The sequence below is a fragment of the Vidua macroura genome, chromosome 13, assembly GCF_024509145.1.
Source record: "Vidua macroura isolate BioBank_ID:100142 chromosome 13, ASM2450914v1, whole genome shotgun sequence".
Taxonomy (NCBI): Eukaryota; Metazoa; Chordata; class Aves; order Passeriformes; family Viduidae; genus Vidua; species Vidua macroura.
In genome coordinates, this window is record NC_071583.1 from 8112805 (window position 1) to 8136274 (window position 23470).

The 23470-nt window shown below is 36.7% G+C and overlaps 1 protein-coding gene across 5 annotated transcripts in view; it reads left to right on the forward strand.

Moving 5' to 3' along the window:
* Positions 1-23470, forward strand: part of FHIT (fragile histidine triad diadenosine triphosphatase) — a 525883-nt gene that overhangs the window by 42545 nt on the left and 459868 nt on the right. Inside the window, exons 2-3 of one of the 5 annotated variants that reach the window (XM_053989336.1) lie at positions 18983-19103; positions 21148-21210. The exons of 1 other annotated variant lie outside the window; for it this stretch is intronic. The gene's annotated coding sequence lies outside the window, so the exon portion shown is untranslated. Of the gene's footprint in view, positions 1-6048; positions 6145-18982; positions 19104-21147; positions 21211-23470 lie in introns of all 5 variants that reach the window. 3 more of the 5 variants (XM_053989335.1, XM_053989337.1, XM_053989334.1) reach the window with 3 other exon arrangements.

The following is a 23470-nucleotide window of genomic DNA, read 5'->3' on the forward strand; positions in this document are numbered from 1 at the left end:
ATAATTTATTTTTCAGTGTAGAAGTTACTAAATTTAGAGAAGAGATATAAAGTTTTTAATAGTTGATGAAGAGATTTAAAGCATGACATGAAGGCTTTTAGCAACAGAATAAGTAGGAACCTTATTTATGGTGATGCAGAAGAATTTTGTTTTGTCCTGTGTTGGCTGTTTCTTAGGAAAGCTGTAGTTTAGAGCTGTAGCTCTGTCTAGGTCATTTGTGCAAAAATTAGAAATGCTGCTGGATAATGCTCAAGCCTTTTGGGAATAAGTCTGAAAACCTTTTAGAGGATTTCAACATGGGAACCTGTTAATGGTGTCAGGTAATAGAATTACTGTAGTACTTCCAGGAACTCTGTATTGGTAGAATTATTAGAAAATACACATTCAATCAATCTAGTTCAAATGTTTGAAATACCATAGATGTCACAAGAAATTGAAGGTTACAAAGGTTTTCATTTGGAGAGTAGATAGAACAAGACTCTGCTGAACTTCTGAGTGTGTAGATTCTCTTCCCCTTTAACTGTTATATACAATGGGCAGTTAAACAAGTTGTAGTGGCTGTGCAGCTTTGCTGCCTGATTCATTGTGCATTTTATTTAATTCACTGAAGGTGACCCTTTTGTATTTCAGTACATTGACACAAACTTTGCTGGCTCTGATTCCCCAGGCTTACATTGGGACTTCCCATGTTAGAAAGGACATGATAACTGCGATCTGGCCTTTGAGTGTTTATTTAACTGATTTGACACAATTTGAATTTCCTCATCAGAGTTGCTCACTTTTAGGGGGCTGGCTAAAAATGTATCTCAGCCATGTCCTTACCAATTATGTGCAAGCTACCCCAAGTAGCAGCTGCTTCAGCACAGTGCAGAAAACATTTTGGACTCTTGATTGTTGAGTGTTCGGGCCTCTGATCTGGAGAGGAATAACTTTGTTATATCTGTACACGTAGACACACTCTGATACCTTTGAAGATACAATGTGTTACCTATTGTCTCCAAAGAAATGGTGAAATTATGACTTGTAAGAGGGCTTGTGTTTTTGTTTTTGTTTTTTTTTTTTTCCCCCAAGTACTTTTTTTGGAGGGGGATGGTAGTTGTAGGTGGCTGTAGTTGTGTTTTTCCATGCAGGTATCTTTTGGAAGACCTGGGAATTGATAGCTGCAGAAGGTTTCCCGAGGGATTGAATAATTGCTTAGACAAGGAGGACAAGGCTTTACTCTTTTGCCACCTCTCATATTTAAGGTTGTAAGAAAATAATTGAATGCCTGATAAGCCTTTCACTGGGACATATCTCCTGTCCAGCTCTGGATTTTCTTTGTCCTTCCTGGAAGTCACAGGTCTTAAGTCAGTTTTATAGGGAAGTCTTAATCAGTAAAATTCCGAGTTACTTTTCCTCAGTATTAAATTCCAAAAGTAAATCTAGGCATTTACTGTGAAATACAGATTTTTACTCTGCCTCTTTTTTGTTTCTTAATAAAATGTGTTAGAGTAGCAGTATTTTTTTCTGTGTTCAGCTCCAATTTAATGCTAGAATTCAATCTAATTGACGTATTTCAGTTTTCCAATAGAAGTTTGACTCTAATTTGATGTTTAGACACAGGTTGAATCTTGTATTTGCATATTAATAAATATTCTAGAAAGGTATCTGATTTTCACAGCAGTAAATTTCAACAATTTCTGGTTTTACAGTATTAGAAAACATCTGGTGTTACCAAAACCCAGACAAAATGAACTTGCTTTAGAGAAGACTCTGCTTTTCTGCTCATAATGGCCTCAGCTGTTTATTTTGCCCCTAAATAAAAAAAACAAATTTGTGTGCATGGAATAATATCAAGGCTCTTGCATTAATAGATTTTGATACTATTTAAAGCCTGGGGAGCTGTTTTTGCTTACACAATGATTTGTAATGTAGCATTTTTGGTTTGTGAGAAAGTGCAGTAAAAGTGTTTTCTTTGAACTTGTAGAGAAATGTGTGTTTTTGTAGCTCTGATGCTTCAGTTTGTCTTGTAAAACTTACCCAAGGAGCAGAGTAGTATACTGTGTAAAGGTTTTTGAAAATGCCATGGATTTTAGAAAGCTGCTATGCATGTTTGCACCTGTGCAATCCACCTGTAGGAAGGAGAAGTTATTCTCTTGAGGTTGACATTTTGTTCACACTTCTATGTGCACCAGATTTATTGTATTAACTCTTCATTAATACAGACTCTTTCTAGGTGAACTCACATTTGTTAATCTGGTTTCTACCTCTATTTAACTTTTTAAGTATGTAGTAATATTTAAAGGAGCAGGAAATAGAACATTATCTAATTTCAGGGACTATTCATGATGTGTGCCTGATCCTCAGTGTATAGAGGATGACTGATTTCTTTTTTTTTTTTTTTTTTTTCCTTCTTCTTCCTATGAAGTATGAGGATTATAGTGCAAATTCAGATGAAAAGCAGGACGGTTGTCAATAGGGTTTAATCTTCTTGAAATCCACCTAGAATAGAAGAGACTGTTATTCTACCTGAATGGAAGTGACCCCAAGGCCCAGAAGTAAAAGATATCAGGTCTGGAGCTACACACCTCTGCAGAATGGCACTCCTCATGGTAGTTCTTTCACAGAGTCATTGCAGCTTTTCAGAGCAGCAGTGACTTCGGCATTATGGAAACTTCTCAAGCAAAATGATATCCCAGTTATTAGATTTTCTTCTCTGTTGCAAAAACAAAAATCCCAAAAGGTTGTTTAGGACAGCAGCAATTTGGCTGTTGGAAGTTGAGTGGTTTGGGTTGGATCTTATCTATCTTATCTATCTTATCTGGGTGTTTATATGCAATATGTGTGTTTAAGTGTAATTTGAAGAGAACTGTGAATTGAAAGATTTTGCATCAATTGCCAAAGCTGGGAACACGTGTGGCTGTCTCCAAGGGTGTATGTTCTGGAGGGCAATATTGTAATAATAATGCAATAGTGAGTCCTGTGTAATTTAAAACAACCAAGAAGTCTTCTCCCAGTTTGCTATCTTATGCATAAGAAGATTTCCAAGTAAATTGTCTTCCAGTGTTAAAACACACTGCTGAAGTGGGTCCAAAGGGGGGCCACAAAAATTATCAGAGGAGTGGAATATCTGTCCTGTGATAAAAGGCTGAGAACTGGGGTGGTTCAGCCTGGAGATGAAAAGGCTCCAGGAGTTGTTCTTGTGGCCTTTCACTACTTAAAAGGGGCTTATAAGAGAGAACAGGGATGAACTATTTCACAGAACCTGTTGTGATAGGACAAGGGGTAATGGTTTTAGGCGAAGGGAATGTGGGTTCCAACTGGATTTAAGGAAGACATTTTTTATTATGAGGGCAGTAAAACACTGGCACAGATTTCCCAGAGGTGGAGATGTTCCACCCCTGGAAACCTTCTGGGTCAGGTTGGATGGGGCTCTGTGCAACCTGATTTAGTTGAGGGTATTTCTACTCACTGCAGGCCAGTTGGAGTGGATAACTTTCAAAGGTCCCTTCCTACTAAAACTCTGCTTTTATGATTTTCAAATATAATTTTTTTAAGATGGGGCACTGAAAGTAGATATTTATATGAAAGAAGAAATCACACAGAGTTTGTGATCATTCATATGGATGATATATGACAGTGATAAATACTACCCTAAGTTATGCTTGAACACAGCTAGTGAAGCCAAATTTCTGTTTAAAAATGTTTCCTCTTGCATTTGTTGATTTCATCCGTTGAATCATTTAATAAGTTCTTTTCTTCAGATGATATTATAGAAGTAGTCAATGGTTAATTATCATAAATCAATAGTTTGTCTGGTTCTTGAAATGTCTACCATAAAACAGCATTAGTCTTGAATCTGTGAACAAGGGGATAAATTCATTTTGGGAATTTGCACAGAAGCATGATAAAATACAAGTTATGTATGGTGAGGCAGAGGGAAGGAGGCTCCTAACTTAAAGCTGATGTGTCTGTCTCCTTTTGACAGAAGTAATGACACACCATTGTGCTGTGTTTTGGGGCTGAATGCTGAAAATAACAGCAGGGAGCAGGAGCAACTCATTCCTGAACAATGGTTTTGGTATAATTTACACTGCTGTATAATTTACATTTGATTGGACTTTTTCTCAGGAAACTGCTGATATTAATTGATTACTAAGCTAAGGAAGATACTGTTTGAACAATAGTATTTGGTGTGTAATTTGTGGAAAAGACATTCTCTTAAGGTCTTATTAAGCTTACTGCTGTGGCATCTGAGGATTTTCCAAGGTTGAGAAAAACTTCAGTTAGTTAGCTAGGTCCATCAAATAATCAACATGAAGTGGCAAGAAAAGAAATCATTGTTTCCTAGTTTTAATTTATTAGGAGCAAAAACTCTAGTTATGTTCTTTTATGTGATGTTTTGTATGCAAAATTTAAATGCTGTGTCAGGAACAAAATGTTCATTGCAGTTTAGTGTCATTACTGCTAACGATGATTTTAATTAGAATAAATTTTTTTAAAAGGAAACAAGGAAAAGTGTTTTGAGGAATAATTGAAAAGTTGCATTATTGAAACTACAAGTTATATTTTGATCTTAATTTTAAGAACCGTTCATTACCTCTTTCAGCATAGGTTTATTAGATAGACAAAATTCCTTTATATTATATTCTTTATTTTTTTAACTGATTTTGAAGAATATGTTTAAACTGTCTCCTTGGCTATAGTATGTGGAGTTTTCTTTTTGTTTTGTGGAGTTAACACTACTATATTACAGAACTTTATTTTAACTTTAGAATGATTTTGCTTTATTGCAGTAGAAGGGTAAACATCAGTCCCTAACATCAAATGTCTTGTGAAATGTTTAGTCATAGATGGAAAATACTGCAGTATCCTACAACTGTTATCTTCAAATTTTCATAATAAATGTAGTAAAGTTATGAAGGTTCATTTGCTCAGTGCAATGGTGTCAGTATTTGCAGGGGAGCAACCTAGCCATCTCCAGTCAGCTCCTCTTTTTCCTACCAATTTCCTTTCCTTTCTCTAAATTCCCCCTCTTTCCTCCCTAAAGTTTCAGAGAAACGGAACTATTCCAGTACAATTATTCCTTGTGTTCACATATTGCATTGTAGAGTCACATTAGCTCATGTTCTGTATTTCCAAATGAATGGAGTTGCTTAAATATTTCAGTAAGGTGGAATTTCATTTATCTGGAAACATGGCAAAAAGCAGGTGTGAGAGCTGAAGCTTTTTCAAAAGAGTTTAGTTTTCCTATCCAGTTTGAAAAGAAACATGTTGGACAAGCTCTTATCTGTGTCTCACTATTCCCTTAAATCTGAAGTTCTAGTAGACTCTCTGTGGAGTTCTTTTTTTCCAGATTTGATTAGTGTTGCTCACCACAGTCTTTTGTTAGCAGCTAATTATTGGGCTGGTAGAGCCACAAGAACCAGAATAAGATAAATATCAGACGTTTTCTCTCTGTAATGTTTCTGTTTGCCTTTCAGAAGTCCTGAGCTTAGCCAGGAGTTGGGGTGCTCTGAGCTGGAGCATTGTCTCCTTGTAGGAGATCAGACAAATATGTTCACTCATCCACTGACACCTTTTCAGGTGCATTATTTGCATCATGCCACACAGGTGAAACTGCCAAAGATGTTCGTTGCCATTTTTTTGCTGCTTTTGCAATTTTAGGGATTCCTCAACAGATTAAAACTGGTAATGGTCCTGCTTACGCTTCTCAATGACTTTCCTCCTTTCTCGCCCTATGGGGAATCTCTCATATCACTGGCATCCCTCACTCCCCCACAGGACGAGCAATTATTGAACGTGCTCATTCAACGCTTAAGTGTCTTTTAGCTCAACAGAAAGGGGAAATGTGGGGATGTACACCAATGGAATGACTACACAAAGCTATGTGTGTTTTCAATTTTTTAAATTGCTATGCTGATAAAAGTTCCCCCTATAATAAAGCACTTTTCTACTTCTAAAGAAATGTTATTAGACATAGGGCAAAAAGCGCGAGTCCTTGTAAAAGACCCAGAAAGTGGAAAAATCACAGGCCCATTTTCCCTCATGTGTGGCTTGTTTCCACAGATACCAGTCCTCATCGAGATCCAGTCAAGAACATCAAGCCCTTCATTGAACAACCAGCTGATCAAAATACAGAAAAGTATTAATGCCCTTGAAGAGGTGGTTTGCGTTTCCTAGAGACGTCAAAGTCATAAAAGATAAATCTTCTGTCCTTGGGGAACCAGTCGATCATATGTCCAGAGGTGGTCGGTACTGTGCTCCCTTTCCTTTTGATGACATTCTTCTTGCTCTAGACTGGCAACACCCAGACCCCAGCCAGTTTGTAACATCTTTTGAACGTGAGCTTTCTGCAGGTCTGTTAATTTCCTTTCCCTGCTTGGCCTGTCACACAGGGCATCATCAAGCATGGACTCTGTGTGAGTGTCAAAGGTGTGGGTGCCTTTGGTATTGTGCATCTCATAAAAGAAGAGCTGATTGTCGGCACTGTGACCCTTTAAGGAGCAGTCGGAATAATATACAAATTAAACAGCTGGTGTGTGGGCATCAATATGGTTTGCCCGAACATCAGGAGTTATCAAGTGAGCAATGGCTTGCCATTGTTAATAAGTTTTGTAGTGTTAGTTCTAACTCCTCCCACAGCAGCAATGGGGAGTCCTCTATCACCATTGCCTCAAGGTAGTATTTGGCTTACACTAGCAATGGCTTTTTTAGTATTAGTACTTCCTCCTAGTACTTTTACTTGGCCCGTTAATCAGCCAAAACCAAATGTATGGATAACTTTAGCCAATTTAAAAGGACAAGATACTTTATGCTTGGCTATGGCCTCTCCTGGAAAGCCATTTACTACTTGTCTCATTGGTTTACCTTTAGATATGCGGCCACATCCCCCTTCCACTCATGTTCTTCATTTTGAGAACAATGCAAATGCGTGGAACCAATGGATCCCATACCTCCCTCGTGCAGCCCTTGAGCCGCAGGAATTAGGACTTTCAGAATCTGTAAAAATGGGCCTTAGTGTTAAATGAATTATTCTGGGGCCAGCCAGTCTAAAACATGGGATGTTTCTCATTTTCAAGAATGAAAGTGCCTGGTGTAATTACACTTCCACCAACATCTCTCACTCTACTAATGCTCCATTATCATTACCAGCAGGAGTGTTTTTTATTTGTGGAGACAGAGCTTGGGCTGCTATTCCATCACATATAGAGGAAGGCCCCTGCAGTTTAGGGCAACTCTTGCTGTTGACACCCAACACATCCATGATTTTACAATATAAATTTCCACGGAGAGGGAAGCACAGTATTCATGTGTTTACCCCTGATTGCGATTATAATCTCGACTTTTGGTAACTACAACAGTGTCCGGCTGTCTCCTTTCTGCTCCAGGAGTAGCAGCTGGAAAGACTGGGATTGTTAAACAAGCTAGGCTGCTGGTTAGCTCAACAAACTAATGCTGCTTCACTCACTTTAACAGGATTGTTAACCAATATTGATTTGATAGACGTTACATTGCAGAATCGAGCTGCTACTGATTTTTTGCTCTTAGCTCATGGACATGGACATGAAGATTTTGATGGAATGTGTTATATGAACCTTTCTGATCACTCACAATAGATTTATGTGAGTATTAAAGCTTTGCAAGATAACGTAACCAAATTAAAAATAGTAGATGGACCTGATTGGTTTAACAACCTTTTTGGAGATGGGGGGGATCACTGGATGGGTTGAAAACTTGAGATAGGAATGTTTATATTAGGGATGCTATTAATTATAGTGATATACCTGCCTTGCTTGATTCACTGTATTCAGAGATTGATTAATAAATCAATAAAACAAATAATGATTGTAGAACAGAAAGGAGGAAATGTAGGAGATCACACAGCTCCAGAAGCTGAGTTGGGTAGCACCACAGACCTCCTGGCTCTGGTACAGTGGAAGCTGTGGGAGAGAGAAACTCAAGGCAAGAAGTGAAGACATCGCGTGTGATTGCTCTGGTGCAAGAGGATGTTAACAAGGACTTGATAACTGAAAAGATTATGTTGCTAAGGGAACAGGGGCAAGGGGGTCTGAGTGGAAAGTTTTGTGTGGAAGTTACAGAACTCTAAATTCTGGTGATTAGTGTAATAAACTGGCTTTGCTTGCATACAGCATGGTCTGTCTCTCTCAATTGCTGAATCTCCTGACTCAGGGGTTGGCCATGGGCTGCCCTTTGTGTTCTGACAGGAGAAAATCCTGATATAAGGCACAGGTTCCATGGTTCCAGGAAAATATTCATGCTTCCTTCTCCAGCTCTGAGTGTAAATAGCTTTGCTAAGGAAACCTTGCTCACTTCTTCCAGCCCTAGCTCTCTAAGTCACTCTTGTTTTCTGCTTTCTCAGGATTAAACTCATAATTGGTTCTTGGCCTTCTAAAGTTTTTTCCTTCTGGCACCTCTGCCGAGCTGGGGTGAGGTCGTGGGGGTTAAATCAGTGGAATGCCCCAGGCTTTGCAAAAGCATTTCTACTTCTTCAAGGTTGATTATTTCCCAAAAGGAGCTTCTAACAGAGGCCTTTAGGAGAGATCCAGTGACTTGGTAAACAGCTTCTGCCGTTTCAGCTCCGTGAATATTTTAAAAGCTTAAGTGCTTATATAATTTAGCCAAAAAAAGGATTTAGGATATTGAAATAAAAATAATGATTGCAAATTTCACAAACTACTTTCAGAGTCCAGTTAGTAACTTTTTTGTGCTAAATATCTGCCCAATTGAAACAAAGCAGCTGCTGTTTGCAGAGAAGTGGACGTTTGGACATTTGGTCTAGTTTTGTGAAAACCACCAGTACCTTTTATGAAATATATGGAAAAATAGAGGAAAATGGTAATTTTCAGAAGAAAATCCAAATGGTAATTTTCATTATTTACATATTTTGAACTTTATAATAAGATATTCCATAGTAGTTTTTTTTTTTTTTTTCATAGAGGAAGATCTAGCATTTTATTAAATACAACTTATGCTAAAAGCATTTAATTCAAGGTGGTTTTCATGGTTGTTATTGAGCACTTAGACTAACGATCCTTAGCTATTGTTAGTGCTAGATTACATTTCATTTTGACAGTTTTTACTTTTCCAGAGACTATTTTCTTTTGGAGTGAATGTGACATAAGGAGAATGGTTTGTTTGTGAATATTGTTCTGTGTAGATTTTTTGTTCCTACAAAGATGCTGTAACAGGCTTCAAGATTCCTGGGAAGAGTGCTGAAAGCATAGATTTTCATTGATTAATGTAGCCTTTGAGATTCTCACCCTGAAGATTCTGGTGTGGTTTTTTTTTGGGTTTGTTTTTTTTGGTTTTTTTTTTTGTTTGTTTGTTTTTTTTTTTTTTTTTTTTTTTTTTTTTCCCTTTGCTTCCCAACACCTTCCTCCTTTTCCCTCCAAGATACAGAGGAGTAAAAAGGTATCTATCTGCCAGGGAAAAATACGCTTGAGCATAGCAAGGGGAATTAGTCTTATTCCTAGCTTTAAAACTGAAATTGTTCCTGAGTTATTGTACAGACATAAGGCATACTGGAAAGGATCTGTGAAAACAATGTGACATAACAGATTCCATTTCCTGATAGAGCCTTATGAGGTGAAGACCCTCATTGAGGATGGGGCTTTTTGTGTGTTTTGTGTGCACAAATGTATATTTAATTCACCTTAAGGTGTACGATAAAAATTCCTCAACACTTTCCTTTGTTTGTAAGGTTCCAGCATAGACAGCTACTTCTACAAAAATATAAAAGGGCGTGAAAAATTGTATTTGGAACTTCTGGAAACTAGTAGAAGAATATGAAAAGCAGTAGGCTTAAGAGCAGGCTAAGTATGTCTTCTACTTGTATCTCAAGTTATTGTAGCTGTTGACGATCAATTTCTTACCAAACAGTTCTAGGAAATCAAAAGGTATTGCAAGATCTGGTATGTAAAATATCAGCTCTGAAACAATGATCTGAATCATTGGCTTTCCCAGGCTTTGTAGATGATTGTGGCTGATCAGTAGGTTTTCTCTTAGCAGAGAATGTGGTGAACCCTCCTCTCTTGGTCTCATTCCAGTGTTGGATAATAAGAATGTAACTGATTAATCATCTCTCTATAGTTTGCCAGTAATCTGTTATTAATGCTTGTATTGAAGTAAATAAAACTAAACCTGACAGATGTAAAAACTGTTGCATTCACATCCCAATGATGCAGTGAGGTGTAAAAAATTGGCTAGGAACTGAAAAGTATAGCTTTTCATGAAACCTAATGACAGTGTCTAACTTCCTGATGAAAACACATTTGTGTGAATGTCAGTGCACAGAGAATTGTTTAGACAGACTGTAATGATGATTGCTAAAGAAATATTGAAAGCAATAAAATATAAAATAACAACCTTCCATTGGTTTTGTTATAATTCAAATACGTTATCACTTGTGTGGTATCATTTCATATGAAGAGTCACATAGAGTGTGACAGCTGATCCTTGAAAAGGAAGTCATGGGGAAAAAGATTTTCTTCTAATATCTTGAAGACTTAATATGGATGTTGTCATGTGTTTCTTGTCTAAAGCCCAATATTATGGAAATTTGAGAGGGAAGAAACTTTGAATTAAACTTTTTTTTCTTGTGGGTGGTATTTGAGGCTCCAATTAACTTTCATTAGTAATTAAAAGATCTGCTTCTGAAGAGAATTGATTTGGAGCATAATCATACTCACTGGAAATACTTTGTTGAAGGGAGCATCTGGTTGCATCCTTTTTACCTCTGTAAATCAAGCCAGCCAAAGGAGGCTGCTCTCTAATGGTATCCAATACAAAAGGTTACATTTATGAAAGGTGATTGTTTCCTTAGGATTGTTTATGCATTGCATTTATGCTGAAGGACTGCTTATCTAATAATTGCAATACTTAGTTGTATAATTACTTTTTTAGAAAGGAAAAGTTTTTATCCTTTTAAAATAATGGGTCACTATATACATGAGTTAGTAAAACCCTTTGAGTTCCCTTGACATTGGAAATAAATTGCGAATCTTTGATCTCATTCATCTAAATTATACCTCTGCTAGGAAATCTCAATTAGAGGTTAGCAGGGTGCAGGCAGTTGAGCTGCACTGCTTTAGGTTCTTACAACGGAAAGAAGCCTTGAGGGGCGTCGTGTGTGCGTGTGCTCTGCCTAATCCCTGGCTCTCCTGAAGCCTGGAATGCAGGGCTGTGTCTGCTGCATCAGGCATTTGGAGACAAGGCCACATCCTCTGAATGAGCTCAGTAATTTGGCTGTTTTGGGGTAACTCTTAGTCCCCCATTATCTGCTGCTTAGACAAGAGGTGCTTATCCCGTTACTGTGTCAGTGTCTCCTCGAGGAGTCAGGGGCATCCTCATTCAAAACCAGAAAGTAGAACTCCTGGTTCAGATGATTGCTCAGAGCAGAAAAAATTTGCCCTGAATTTACAATGTTTATAATAATATATTCACTAGCTTTTTGTAAAATCTTCACAATTCTGGAGTCTTTCTGCCTTAGCTCCACACACCCTGTCCTTTCTGAATGATTTAGGTTGTCTTTAAAGCAAATGAAAATATTGCATTCTTAATTTGTCTGCTCCACTATAGAAAATGAATTATTTACATGATCAGCAAAAAAATGCTTTAGGATACAAACTTTTACACTATTTTTCTTTTTTATTTTAAAACAGTTGCTTTTAAAATCTTCATTCAGTATTGGTTTATGGTGTCATGGGAGGGAAACAAAAATGAAATTTGAAAGAATTGAATTTTATTTTCTTGTAAGAGATTAAAATAATGTACCTGTAGACTGTTTTGTTGTAACATTATTTATCAGAGTAGAGTCAATTTAAGCTTTTGCTCTGTTGCATTTATGGAGAGACAGATGGCTGAAAAGAATATAAAGAATGTAGTATTTTTTCAGTTCTTTCTGTTTTCAGTGCTCATTGGGTCCCTTGCCTGCCTGAATACAGATGCAGAAAACAGGAAGAGATATAGTGCAAGAAAAATTTGTATATGAAATTTTATCCAGTGAAATACAGAAAAGCTCGCCATCTTCTCCACTCCTTCAAAACAAAATTACTGAAAGCTAAATAACAACAAAATCCTAAAAATTCATATCTTAACTGAGTTTTTACATTGGTGATGTTGTGTGCTGGTACTTGGCACTGGTGAGGTTGCACCTTGAGTGCTGTGTCCAGTTCTGGCCCCTCAGTTTGGGAAGGACGTTGAGATGCTTGAGCGTGTCCAGAACAGGCAACGAGGCTGCTGAGGGGCTTGGAACAAGTACAAGAACAAGAGTACATAGCCAGGTGATGGGAAGCTGTGGGAAATAAAAGAGGGATATCTGGGAACAAGAGATGTTAAGGAATATGAGGGAAGTTCTAGACTAAAGGGATGTATTGGAATCTGCAGAAGAAATGCATTTGATATAGGAGATATGGTAAAATATGGAGTGCAGGGATGATGAGATACTATTTCTAATAAGCAGCTTGTACTTACATTCATCACTGCATTTCAATCATTGAAAAATCAAAACTTTATTTAAGGAAAAAAAATGTTCAGAAATAGCCCTTTATATAGTTAATAACCTGTCTGGTCAGTGGGCTGCCAAATATATGCCGAGCTTAGTATTCCCACTGTGATTTCTTTTTCCATAATGGAAAGAGCAGGAATGGTTTTCATAAAGACTATTTGTCATCTTTTAAAGGATGTATTGAATTTTTTATTTTTTTTCATTCTAAAAACATGGCCTTTGGCATTCACAACATGCATTTTTCATAAATGCAATTCTTTGGCAGAGCGAACTATTCTGATGTTTGTAAGAAGTAGGATTGTGTCAGGAAAAAACTTTAAGTAATTGAATGCAGCATACTATAGACTTTTCATAATGCAAAAAATGTGTTTCCTAGACAAAAAAAAATCATCAGATTGTTTTAAAGTTTTAATGAAAATATTTTTCTTTGAAAACTTAAATTATATTTGATCTCTTAAAATTTTGTGCTTTTTCCTACATTCCTACTTAAATTATGATTAGAATGTTAGTTCAAAGATACAGTTCCTAATGGCGCCTACTCACATAATTGTTGGAAAATTATGTTAGAATTGTTGGAAAATTGTTGGAAAAATTAAGTTTCCGTAACTCTGGTAATTTACTAAAGATAAACTGAATTAGAGTAAAACCACAATTCTCTTTCTTTTTCCCTTTCCCTCAAAAAACCCCAAGCCCAAACAACCAACCCCAAACTTCACCTGTCCTGTTGCTTTCAGGTATTATTTATAGGTAAACCTTTTGGTGTTAGAATATGAAGTGTTAGATTTCAGTTTAGCAGAAAATAATGCTGACCACCTCTCCTGTTGGCCTTGGTACAATTTTTGCCATTTGATGTGAAAGGAAGGAATCTGAAAAATGAACAATAACTGCCAGCAGTATGAAAGAGTATATTTTAAATTACTCTATTAAAGCTGTTTAGTTCACTAGCTTGGATAGTGATAGATAGCTTAGATATCTTAGATATTGAATAATTGCCCAATTTCTGTTACTGTAGTTGAAAAATGGTAAATCTTTTTGCCTTCTCAAAAATCTCCAATGTCTTCTGAAAAACATATTTGCAATAGTTTTTAAACAGCCTTCTTAAGTCCCCAACTGTTACCAACAGCAGTGAGACTTTAGTGGCTGTTGACTACTGAAACTGTATTTGACTTCAGTATTAAATGTTCTGTTTTACAAGGACATTTATGGAGTAAAAAGAATTCTGTGCCTCCTTCCCTCCCCATAATTAATAATTTTGTCACGTGTCTTCTCTGTGCCTCTTCTGTAACCATGACTCACCTTAATACCAGTGTTTGACATTAGAAGCCTCTCCAGAGAGGAAGAAAATCATTCAGAAATGAGCTGTATAAAGGTTATTAAACCAACACTTAAGATTCTAGTCCTGCACATTTTCCTTTGCCCCTAATTACATTCCAAGAACAGCAATGTAGAATTTTCACTATATATATATCTTTATCAGTGGAAAAGTACCTACAGGGAACTGAAAGTTTACTCCCAGCAGTCACATATATTGCTTATATATATTTGGAATGCTGTTTTTTTCAAGAATGGGGAGGAAGTCTTGGGGGTTGAGTATCCTAAAAGTACACATTGAAGTACATATGTAGTAGGATTCTTTTCTTACCCATTGTTGTATGGGTCAGGATTTTGGCTAAAGTTGTTTTATTGACTGCACTGTTACTCTTTCTTCTAAAAGTAAAGGCAAATTGCACAAGAAAGTTTGGAACATTGCGTTGATGCTGTGTAAATACATCCCTGCTTGCAAACATCTCATTTGTCACCTCCCAGAAAGCTCCAGGTCTAACCTGAATATCAATAGCCACAATACATGGAACAGTGTATTAATTTTCTAAATAACTTTGAAATGTAGGCAAAAAACCCACTTACATTAAGTTTTTCTGTTTCTAAAGCTTCTACAATCAATGTAGACTGGGAAAAAGTTAATTTTTAATCACCAGAATGTGTCATGCTCAGTTACACTGCCTTCACAGGTAGCAGGGAGTGGCAGCAGCAAAGCAGTGATGATTTGCAGTGTGGCTGTTCCAGCTTGCAGTGATCCTGGTGAGGTCGGGTCCTTTCACTTAGCAGGATGAGGCAGCGAACTCCCCTGCCATTATGTTCTTGTTGCCAGGGTCTGCTGCTGCTTTAGAGTATTGCATAGGTTGCCCATTAAAGTCTAATTCCTTCAATAACAATTTAACACAAACTTCCTTTCCTAATTTATAAAACCATCTGTGTCTTTTTCTAACCAACTTTTTCAACCTTGTGCGTTTCAAATTAATGATTTGAGACTATAAAAGTTCTCTAGATGTTTATTTTTTGTTGGCTTTTTCAGTAAAGTTTGCCTAATACTGGATAAAATTATTTTGCCCTCATGAGGGGTAAAGAGGTAATACAGCTTAGCTGAGCAAAGGTGCAATTTTTAATATTTAGTGCTTACTGAAAAAAATTCAAGTAATTGTAGCATTTATAAAAGCTTTAGAATTCCCAACCTGATCAGGCTGCTGCTGCTAATTAATAATAATAATAAGGCACTAGAAAGGCAGGTTTTAGCCAAAATGAGAATTTCCTAAATTGATAGAACTTTTAATAGAGTCTTTTCAAGAAAAAGAAAAGACAGTGCTAGAAAAAAAGAAGTTGTGAATTACGAAAATCTGGAAATTACATTTTATCCATAGACATGGTTTATAAAATAGCATAGATATTGTAGAATTATGCTGCACGTGTATGTAATTTTATTTTTTGTCTTGTTCATTGTTCACTTTTCAATTAAATACCTATTAAAAAAGGCAGTTAAACTGGGCAGGAACAATTATCAGGGGTCATGTCTTTAATTGTTGTTTTCCCACTTTAACATCTATGAATACAAATGTTGTTTTCTTAACAAAATGTACAGGGTTTTTTTTTAAGCTTTCCCTCTTTCTTCATTTCAAGAATACATCCCCATTTGTTTTGCTATTCTAAGCACATTATAGTCCTAATTTGTAAATCAAATAATTCTGTTTATTTTGAAACACTTTCCCCAAGTGAAGTTACGATGTTCTGGCCCTTGTGTCATTATTGATGTTCAGGGCAATGGGAATGGGGCAGCATTGCTGCTGCTCCTTGGCTCTTAAAATTCATGTTGTTTGCTTAAAAAATTAACTTTCATGGTGCACAAGCAGTGAGGGCATCTGTTAAGAAAAACTTCTTAATATTATTTTTAGATATGCTTCATTTCAATATGTGTTGCTTTTAATATTCTATTTCTTGGTCAAATGATGAGGAAACAGCTACACTGCAGTGTTATCACTATTGATACCTTAGGAGTGTTTATACTCAATTAAAATATGCAAAATTGAGAAATAAGTTTTCATTAAAAACTCATTTTACTTAGCTGATATGAAGTTTGATAAAGGTTTGGAATCTCTGAACTAGCATTCATGTTAATGCACCAGCATCTGTGCTGTGTTCCAGATTTCTTTCTGATATTGCCTTCAAAAGGAGTATCATGTCTCCTTATAGTTCTCTGCTGGATATTTTCTGGTTTGCCAGAAGGTGTTTAATTACAAACTAAGCTTATGCAAATATTTGATTCAAACTGAAAAAATGTTATTCTGATTTTTTGATATAATCCTTTGTGATATTTTTACTTATATAGATTGTAATATGCCTATTTTAGTAATTTAAAAATGTTTAGGTACTTTACATTTACTTTCAGGGTTGTCAAAATTTTCGTGTGATGCAGTCTGAATTCCTCACTGTTACTGGTGTGGCTTCTGTCTTGCTCACACACAGGTTCTGTGCACATGTTTGTATTTTTATACTTGTGAGTATTTCCCTATGTACCTGACTGTCTGTCTTCTATCTTGAAAAGTAATTTGGGAACATGCAATTATCAATATGTACCAAAAAATTCTTAATTGAAGAATCCTGACTGCTGCTGCTTTGTCAGAATCTGTTGTTCTGTTGTAAAATGAATAAGTAGCTTTAATTAGCAGAGTTGGAAGGAATATTACTGGAGAGAAGGAAGCATTTTGGTGCATGATTGGTGCTAATTCAGGTATTTTAGGTACAACTTTTGACCAAATGATTCCTGCCTCAACACCTGGAGGATGCATTGTTGTTTGTGTGTTGAGGGGAGGAACTGTAGGGTCACTCTTTATCTGCAGCTGGCCAGGGGATTGCAGCCGTTCATTTCCTGATGGTGGTTTTATTATCTGCTTGTTTGTAGGTTTCACTGTTTCAATCTTGTTTGAGGTGCAAGTGAGCAAAGTTCCTGCTACCAGCCAGTCAAAGCACAAGTCATGTCATGGCCCGCAGGGGTTGCCTGGTTCTCGAGCCTCAGTAGGGACTTTAAGTTCCTCTCTTGATACTTGGTCTGGAATTTAGTTATTTAAGAGTCTGACTTTTATCTTAAAACTCTATGAAATGAGATTTGTTGGAAAACATGCACAGCTTGAACTTCAGTCAAAAGCCTTCATTTAGGGAACACATTCCCTTTCATGGTCACCCACAGAGCAAACATTTAGAAATGCTTTGCAGACAATTGATTTGCTTAATCCTTTGTCAAGTTATGTTTTGGATCTCAGTTTTTAAGAGCTAATTTTGTAACACATTTTTTGTGATAACTGCATTATTGATACCTGCAGAAATACGTATTCTATTTCTTGTGTTATCCCAGGCTTTTTCCTACTGTAGTTAATTCACTGTATGTTATATCCCTTCCACAAAAAGTCAGGTGGAAGTAGTTCCCATATTTGCTTTCATCATGGGCATTATGGCATACAGGAGTGAATCAGTTCTACATTAGACCAGTAACTCAGTAACCAGCACTGAATCACTTTCTTGAATAAAATCCTGACCTCTAAAAGGTCTGATCAAATGTGATGTGTTTTGTGCACTGAGTGCGTGTCTCCCCTCCAACCATGGCAATAGGAATGGCAAACTGATAGATATTCTGGCAAGGTACAGATCAGATTGATTTACTTGGTGTACAGTTGCTTTGAGCCTGTTTGCAATGGAGACTTGTGTTACTAATGAAGGTCTTTTCTCTTGGAATATTTTCACTCTCTTAATCCTCATTTCCTCTTTTTCCTTTTTTTTTTTTTTTTTTGGTACTGTTGCACCTTCTTATTGCACAATAAATTCTGAATTTGTTATAAAGCTATAGTGTTCCATTAAAACTATTGTAACTGCTTCCTTAAATCCAGTTTTGATAAAGCAAAAAATTAATTCAGTTTCTAAACCAAGTAAATCTCTACCAACCTGTCTCATTTTATCAGTGAGAAATTGTGAGATTTTGTAGTTTCAGGAATATTCCTCCATTACTGGTATAGATCAGTGGAACTGGAGCAACTTAATATTTATGCTGAAATGGGGATGAAGACTTTCCTATGCTGAGCAACAGGGCTGACTGTTGCCTGTGGAAAAGTTGATTATAAGACTTTTTTTTTTATTGCAATGCTAATAAAACCAGGCTGTCCTGGTGTATAGTATGCATGGACACCTCCCTCGTATTGATTTATAGCAGTTCCATAATTTTTAGAAAAGGAACTTTTAAATTTCTTGTAATAAGAATTTCTTGTATTTTCTTTTTCTGTGTGATTTATAAGAAGTCTATTTCTCTTTTATACATTGGCCTGATTTGTAGGAAGATTTTGTAAATGTTCCTAATCACCAGTTTGCACACAAATCAGAATTACTGATTGCTTTGGGCCAATTTATAACACATCTCATATAACTGTACTGAGTTTAGGAATTACAATATCACAATATAGTTCTAATAGAGGCTGAACTGCCTTTTTTTTTTTTTTTCCTCATATTTATCATTACCACTCAGATAACTCACTCCAAAGTGTCTGTTGGTGTGCTGCCTCATGAGTGTTTAATGATGACTTTCATTCAGTCTAAGCTGTCAGTAGGTCAGAGATGCCTCATATCTTGGATGGAGTTATGAAATATCCTGAGTTTATTACCCTATTAAAATTCATTTTAAATGTCAAAGTTTCTAATTTGAGCAAGGAAATTTAGTTTAGGAGCATCTTCAAAGTAGCACAGTTTTCTCCTTGAGTATCAAGTGAAGTATCAGAGAAAAATAAAAAGAATTTTACAGCATATGATATTTAATTATTTCTGTGTTTTAACTTCAGGTCGTTTGCAGAGGGGACTATAAGAAATAATCATTCTGTGGTCTTTTATGATTTACTTTTTACATTAAAAGCAGTTTGCAGAAAAGGACTGTCTAACCAAAGATACTGATTTTAATAAAACAAGCCCCAACATTCTTAGCAAAGCCCACTGCAATTTTTCCTTTAGAAAATTCTGTGCTTTGCCATCCCTGGAATGCCTCATTGTTTGCTTTGACCCAGTTTGTTGTCTGTTCTGTGATGATAATTTAATTTTTCTCCCTTGCCAAGCTGTGGCCTGTCTGCACCAGGCCTGGTCCTCTTCTCATGGTCATGTTTTCCTGCTTAGGGGGCTGCAGCTTCAACAACCTGAACGTTCTACAGCAGCTGAAACATTACAGGGCAAATAGATGGCCAAGCTAGATGGTAGTGCAGTCTAAAACTGCCCAGATGAGCATGAAGATTATCAGGTAATGACCAAAAGAAATGTTTTTCTGAGCCCTTTCAGTGTGGTTCTGTTTCTGAAGCTGGACCCACAATTGTTCTGTCAGCTGCTTGTAAAACCTGAAGCTGGAGCTTTGATAAATAGTCTCTTTTCTTGTTAATAAAGAAATGTCATTAATGATATCAGAGGTACTGGCATGTTGCTCTCTGATTAATTCCTTGTGTGGAAGTATGAGATTAACAATGGAGGACAAAAGACATGATAAATTCATTTAGTGATAAGGACTTAGAGTAATCAGGAAGTAGTTTGCTGGTTTATGAAGCTCAAATGTTAAATTCCCTCGCAAAAAAAAAGTTGTGGCATTCATTTCAGTATCACTAGATCACTGTTGAGTTTTGAGGATGGCTCACGTGAAGCTCAATGAGGCAAATAGCATGTGTAATGTATCTCAAATTCTGTCAAATAGATATCATGTGGTATCACACAGGAATTTTAATTTCAAAAGGAAATTATAGAAGCATGCGAGAAAATAACTGTATTTTTTTTTTCTAATGGTAATGAATTTTGTTTGAAACAAGCCTCTTAGTTTTTGATACCTCCATCATAATGGTGTGTAACACTCTCCAGAATCCCCCCATTACTGTAACTTTCTCTCCAGGCTAATTTACATATTTGCATATGCAGAGTCTGTACAAAGAGGTATCGTTTTCAGAGATGCTGGGCTGCATCTTGAATTGATCATTGCTATACCTGTGGGGCTGAGTAGCTATCCCTGAGGTCAATAGTCTGTTTTGAATGTTAGAAGTCCTTAATGTATGCCAAAATACTTACTAAAGCAGCCTTAAATTGCTTATATTAAAAAAAGAGAATCACATTAATGGCAGTAAAAACTTAGATTTTCGTGACTTGAACTTCAAAAGTTTTGATGACATCCTACATTTATTTAGAATGTAAGTCACAGTTATTCAGTTGTTTATTGAATGTTAGCCTTCTCAGCTGAATCGGTTTCTCTGAAAAAATTTGCAAAAAATACTTGTTTCTTGTGGCCCCACAGAAAAGAGACTCTTGGTTTTGTTCTATAACATGAACAAAAATGCAACCTGTGTTAAATTCTGGTATTGATGTAAGAAGAGTTAATATTGGGAAATTGAATTACTTTCATGTGCTCTAAATATAAGTTTCAAGACAGTTAATTTCAGAATGGTGTTTCTCAGCAGATGTGTGGAATTTATAATAGATCTCATCTTCACTATGAGCCTTAATATACAATTATATAAAAATTCTAGAAATGTCAAGTAGGGGAAAAGTCTTAATGCAAATCAATAACAATTTGGCCGTATTGCTGGATCAGTTGTATTCTGTGGTTTGTAATTTTTCAGTGAATAGACAATAATGTTTTACATAAGCATCGTAATTTCTTTTTATATTGATTTGTCTTGATAGTTCCTTCTAGTTATTAGCAGGACTATTATTTGTTTGACACTACCACCTAGCGAATGTTGTTCTTGTCATAAGCTGCAGTGCAACTTCCTGCCCACACATAGAAGATACCTTGCCAATAATACCAAAAGCAGGACAAAATATTATCTCCCTTTTACAGATGGTCCGCTTAGTGTGAGTACTTACCTTGGCTTCTGGGCAGAATTGTACAATGCATGCTGGAAACTTTGCTGCCACAACCACATTGTCACTGGTTCTTTTGGGATTCAAATTGAAGCTATTTGGATTCTCTGTGTATAAACTGCAAAAAAATTCTCAGTGTATAAGCTTGCTTTGAGCTGTTGTGTACCGTGCACCTCAACGGGCGGTCATCAGTTCTCCGTTATTAAGAGCTAATAATGAGTCATCCAAGCTGTGTTTATTTAATCCTCCATTCAAAACAGCCCAGTTTCTTGGCTAATTAGAGCCTTGCTTTGGTGGGGGGCTCATGTATTCAGGGTGTTTTGTGTTAAGGTCCAGAAAAGAGTTGAGTGGAGAAATCAAGTTGCTGCAGAAGCCTGAGTCCCTGTGGTTGGAGCAGCTCATCCTTCCATCTTCTCATGCTTCTCTCTGTTGTTTCTTTGCCACAGGATTTGGGAATCTCATCACTGCTTTCTTCATTCAGGTCCAGAGGTCCCTCTTCTGCTGCACTTGTGAGTTGGTGGTAGTTTCCAGAGTAATGCAGTGATTGGATTTGGGTGGGGGGGCTGTGCTTGGTGGTGTATTTTCAGTGGTTCTTCCCTACCCTTGTGCATTGCTGGGTTCTTTACTCATGTGCATTCACACAGATGAGGACAGACTGCAAAGAATGTTCTGGTCATTCTGACCACTCCTGTGATCCTCTGAATTTTATTGATGCAAATTATCATATCTTGATATTGAAGGGCATGTATCATGTGCTAACTCAAAAAGTTCATTTGGTTTGCTCAGTTTGTGTGTTTTAATATTGTTTAGTACAGGTACTGTTGAGTGAGCACATATACTCTTAGGGGTGACACAAATTAATTCCACTCCCATCACAGAATCCCTCCCTGGATTTATCACAAATTGCTGCAGTTGTGAGTGATTCCATGCTCTCATGAGAAGCATGAGATTAAATTCTGTCACTACTGTACTGTTTTTAATTAATTTAACCTCCAAACGAATAATTTCCCAGTGTCAGTTTCTCTCTCTTTGGTCAGTAGATAAATTAGTTAATGGCAAATTAATTAGTTAATGCAGTCAATATTTAAAAGCTCCACAAAAGAGATAAGAATGACTGGTGCAGATTCTGGAAATGTTGCAGAAGTAGGGGATCATGTCTTGAACAGGAAAAACGGAAGTTGCATTTTTGCATTAGTTGTTTGCCTACTACTGTTGAATTAACTGTGGAACGTGGTCAGCTACAAAACAAGAGTGGAAGCTGAAATACTGTAGCGCCAATATCTAGATCCTGAAGTGATGTTTTTGTGATAATTTGGAGAATAGCAAAACCAAACAGGAATAACTGTGAATGAGCTGAAAAGAATCGAACTGAGCTGTGTGCTGAGGAATGGGCTTTTTTTTTCCTTTGGAACAGTAATTAAGATATATCAAGAATGAACATAATTTTTTTGAGTGTTTTGAAAGAGTCTGAAGTCCTTAACATTATCTATTCATTCATTGCTTTGTTTAGTCTGTGCATTCTTACTGAAAAATGTCTTTATGTGGTGAATAACGGGGAAACGAATACAATGAACAGAGGACTGTTGCACTTTTACTGTTCCAATGTAGAATGCTCATGCATTTGGGTTTCCTGGGAGATAAGCCTTACAAGGAAGGCTTAAATAGGCAGCAGAGCAGTGACCCTTGAAGAGCCCCATGACCTGAGTAGGCAATGTCTTCTCATCCTCAAGTCCTGGCTCTCAGCTTTGCTGAAAGTGAGGAGCTGGAGCTCATTGCAGTGTGTGAACCTGAAAAAGACAGAGGGCAGTGCTGGGGTACAGCCAGTCACCACAGTCCCATTTAGCAGTATCTCTGTTCTGAAGGAAGGTATTTTTAACTCGCTACTGGTAGGACACAGGGGGTTAAGACAGAGCTGTGTCTGCCCAGGGGATTGGGGAAATCACCATGCACAGGTCAGACAGGATGCAAACCTCTCTGGGTTGGAGAAGTTGAATATACTTGAAACAAATGGCTTCTTGTGTCCGTCCAAACAGGTGGAACCCTGGTCTCTCATATATCAATCAGGTTGTTTCTGCCTTCTGCAGGGGCTGGCACCTACTGATTGTTAACAACACAGACAAGTTGGATTTCTGGATTCTTCCAAAGAAGCCAAGATTGAGTCTGAGTGTTTCTGCTGATAATAATGACTACTGAACTGGACTTAGGAAATGTTTGCCTGCAATATTTTCCACTAAATGTGTTAGTGTAATAGTTGGGAAAATTGCATGTTGCTGTATCAAAATTAATTTTAAATCTCATTAATTATTTGAAGTAGTCTGACAATCAAATGTACACTTTGCCCTCTGTACACTGTCAGTTACCATATTAAGAATTTCAACATTTGAGTTTAATTAAAACTTGTTTTAAATTGGATTTACTGCCTTTAATATAGATACTGGCTCAATAGGGAGGATGCAATGCATGTTTTGCAAGTTTAATGAACCATTTCAAATTACACTTTGTTATTAGTTTCAAAAGTGACATTGTGTTTTGTTAAGACTTTTTCTAAATTAAATGTAAATGGGAAAAAACAGTGGAAGTTATCCTGAAGGTGCTCAGATAGGAGACAACAAAAGCTGTTTAAACTATTAATATATAGCAAATGGAATTACTTAGTGGTTGAATCCTTGCCAGTTAAATGGGTGTCAGAACAGATAATGCTTAACATGATTGGAAAAGAGGTAATTTCTTCAAAATACAGTGGCTCATATGAAACAATTACATACACAA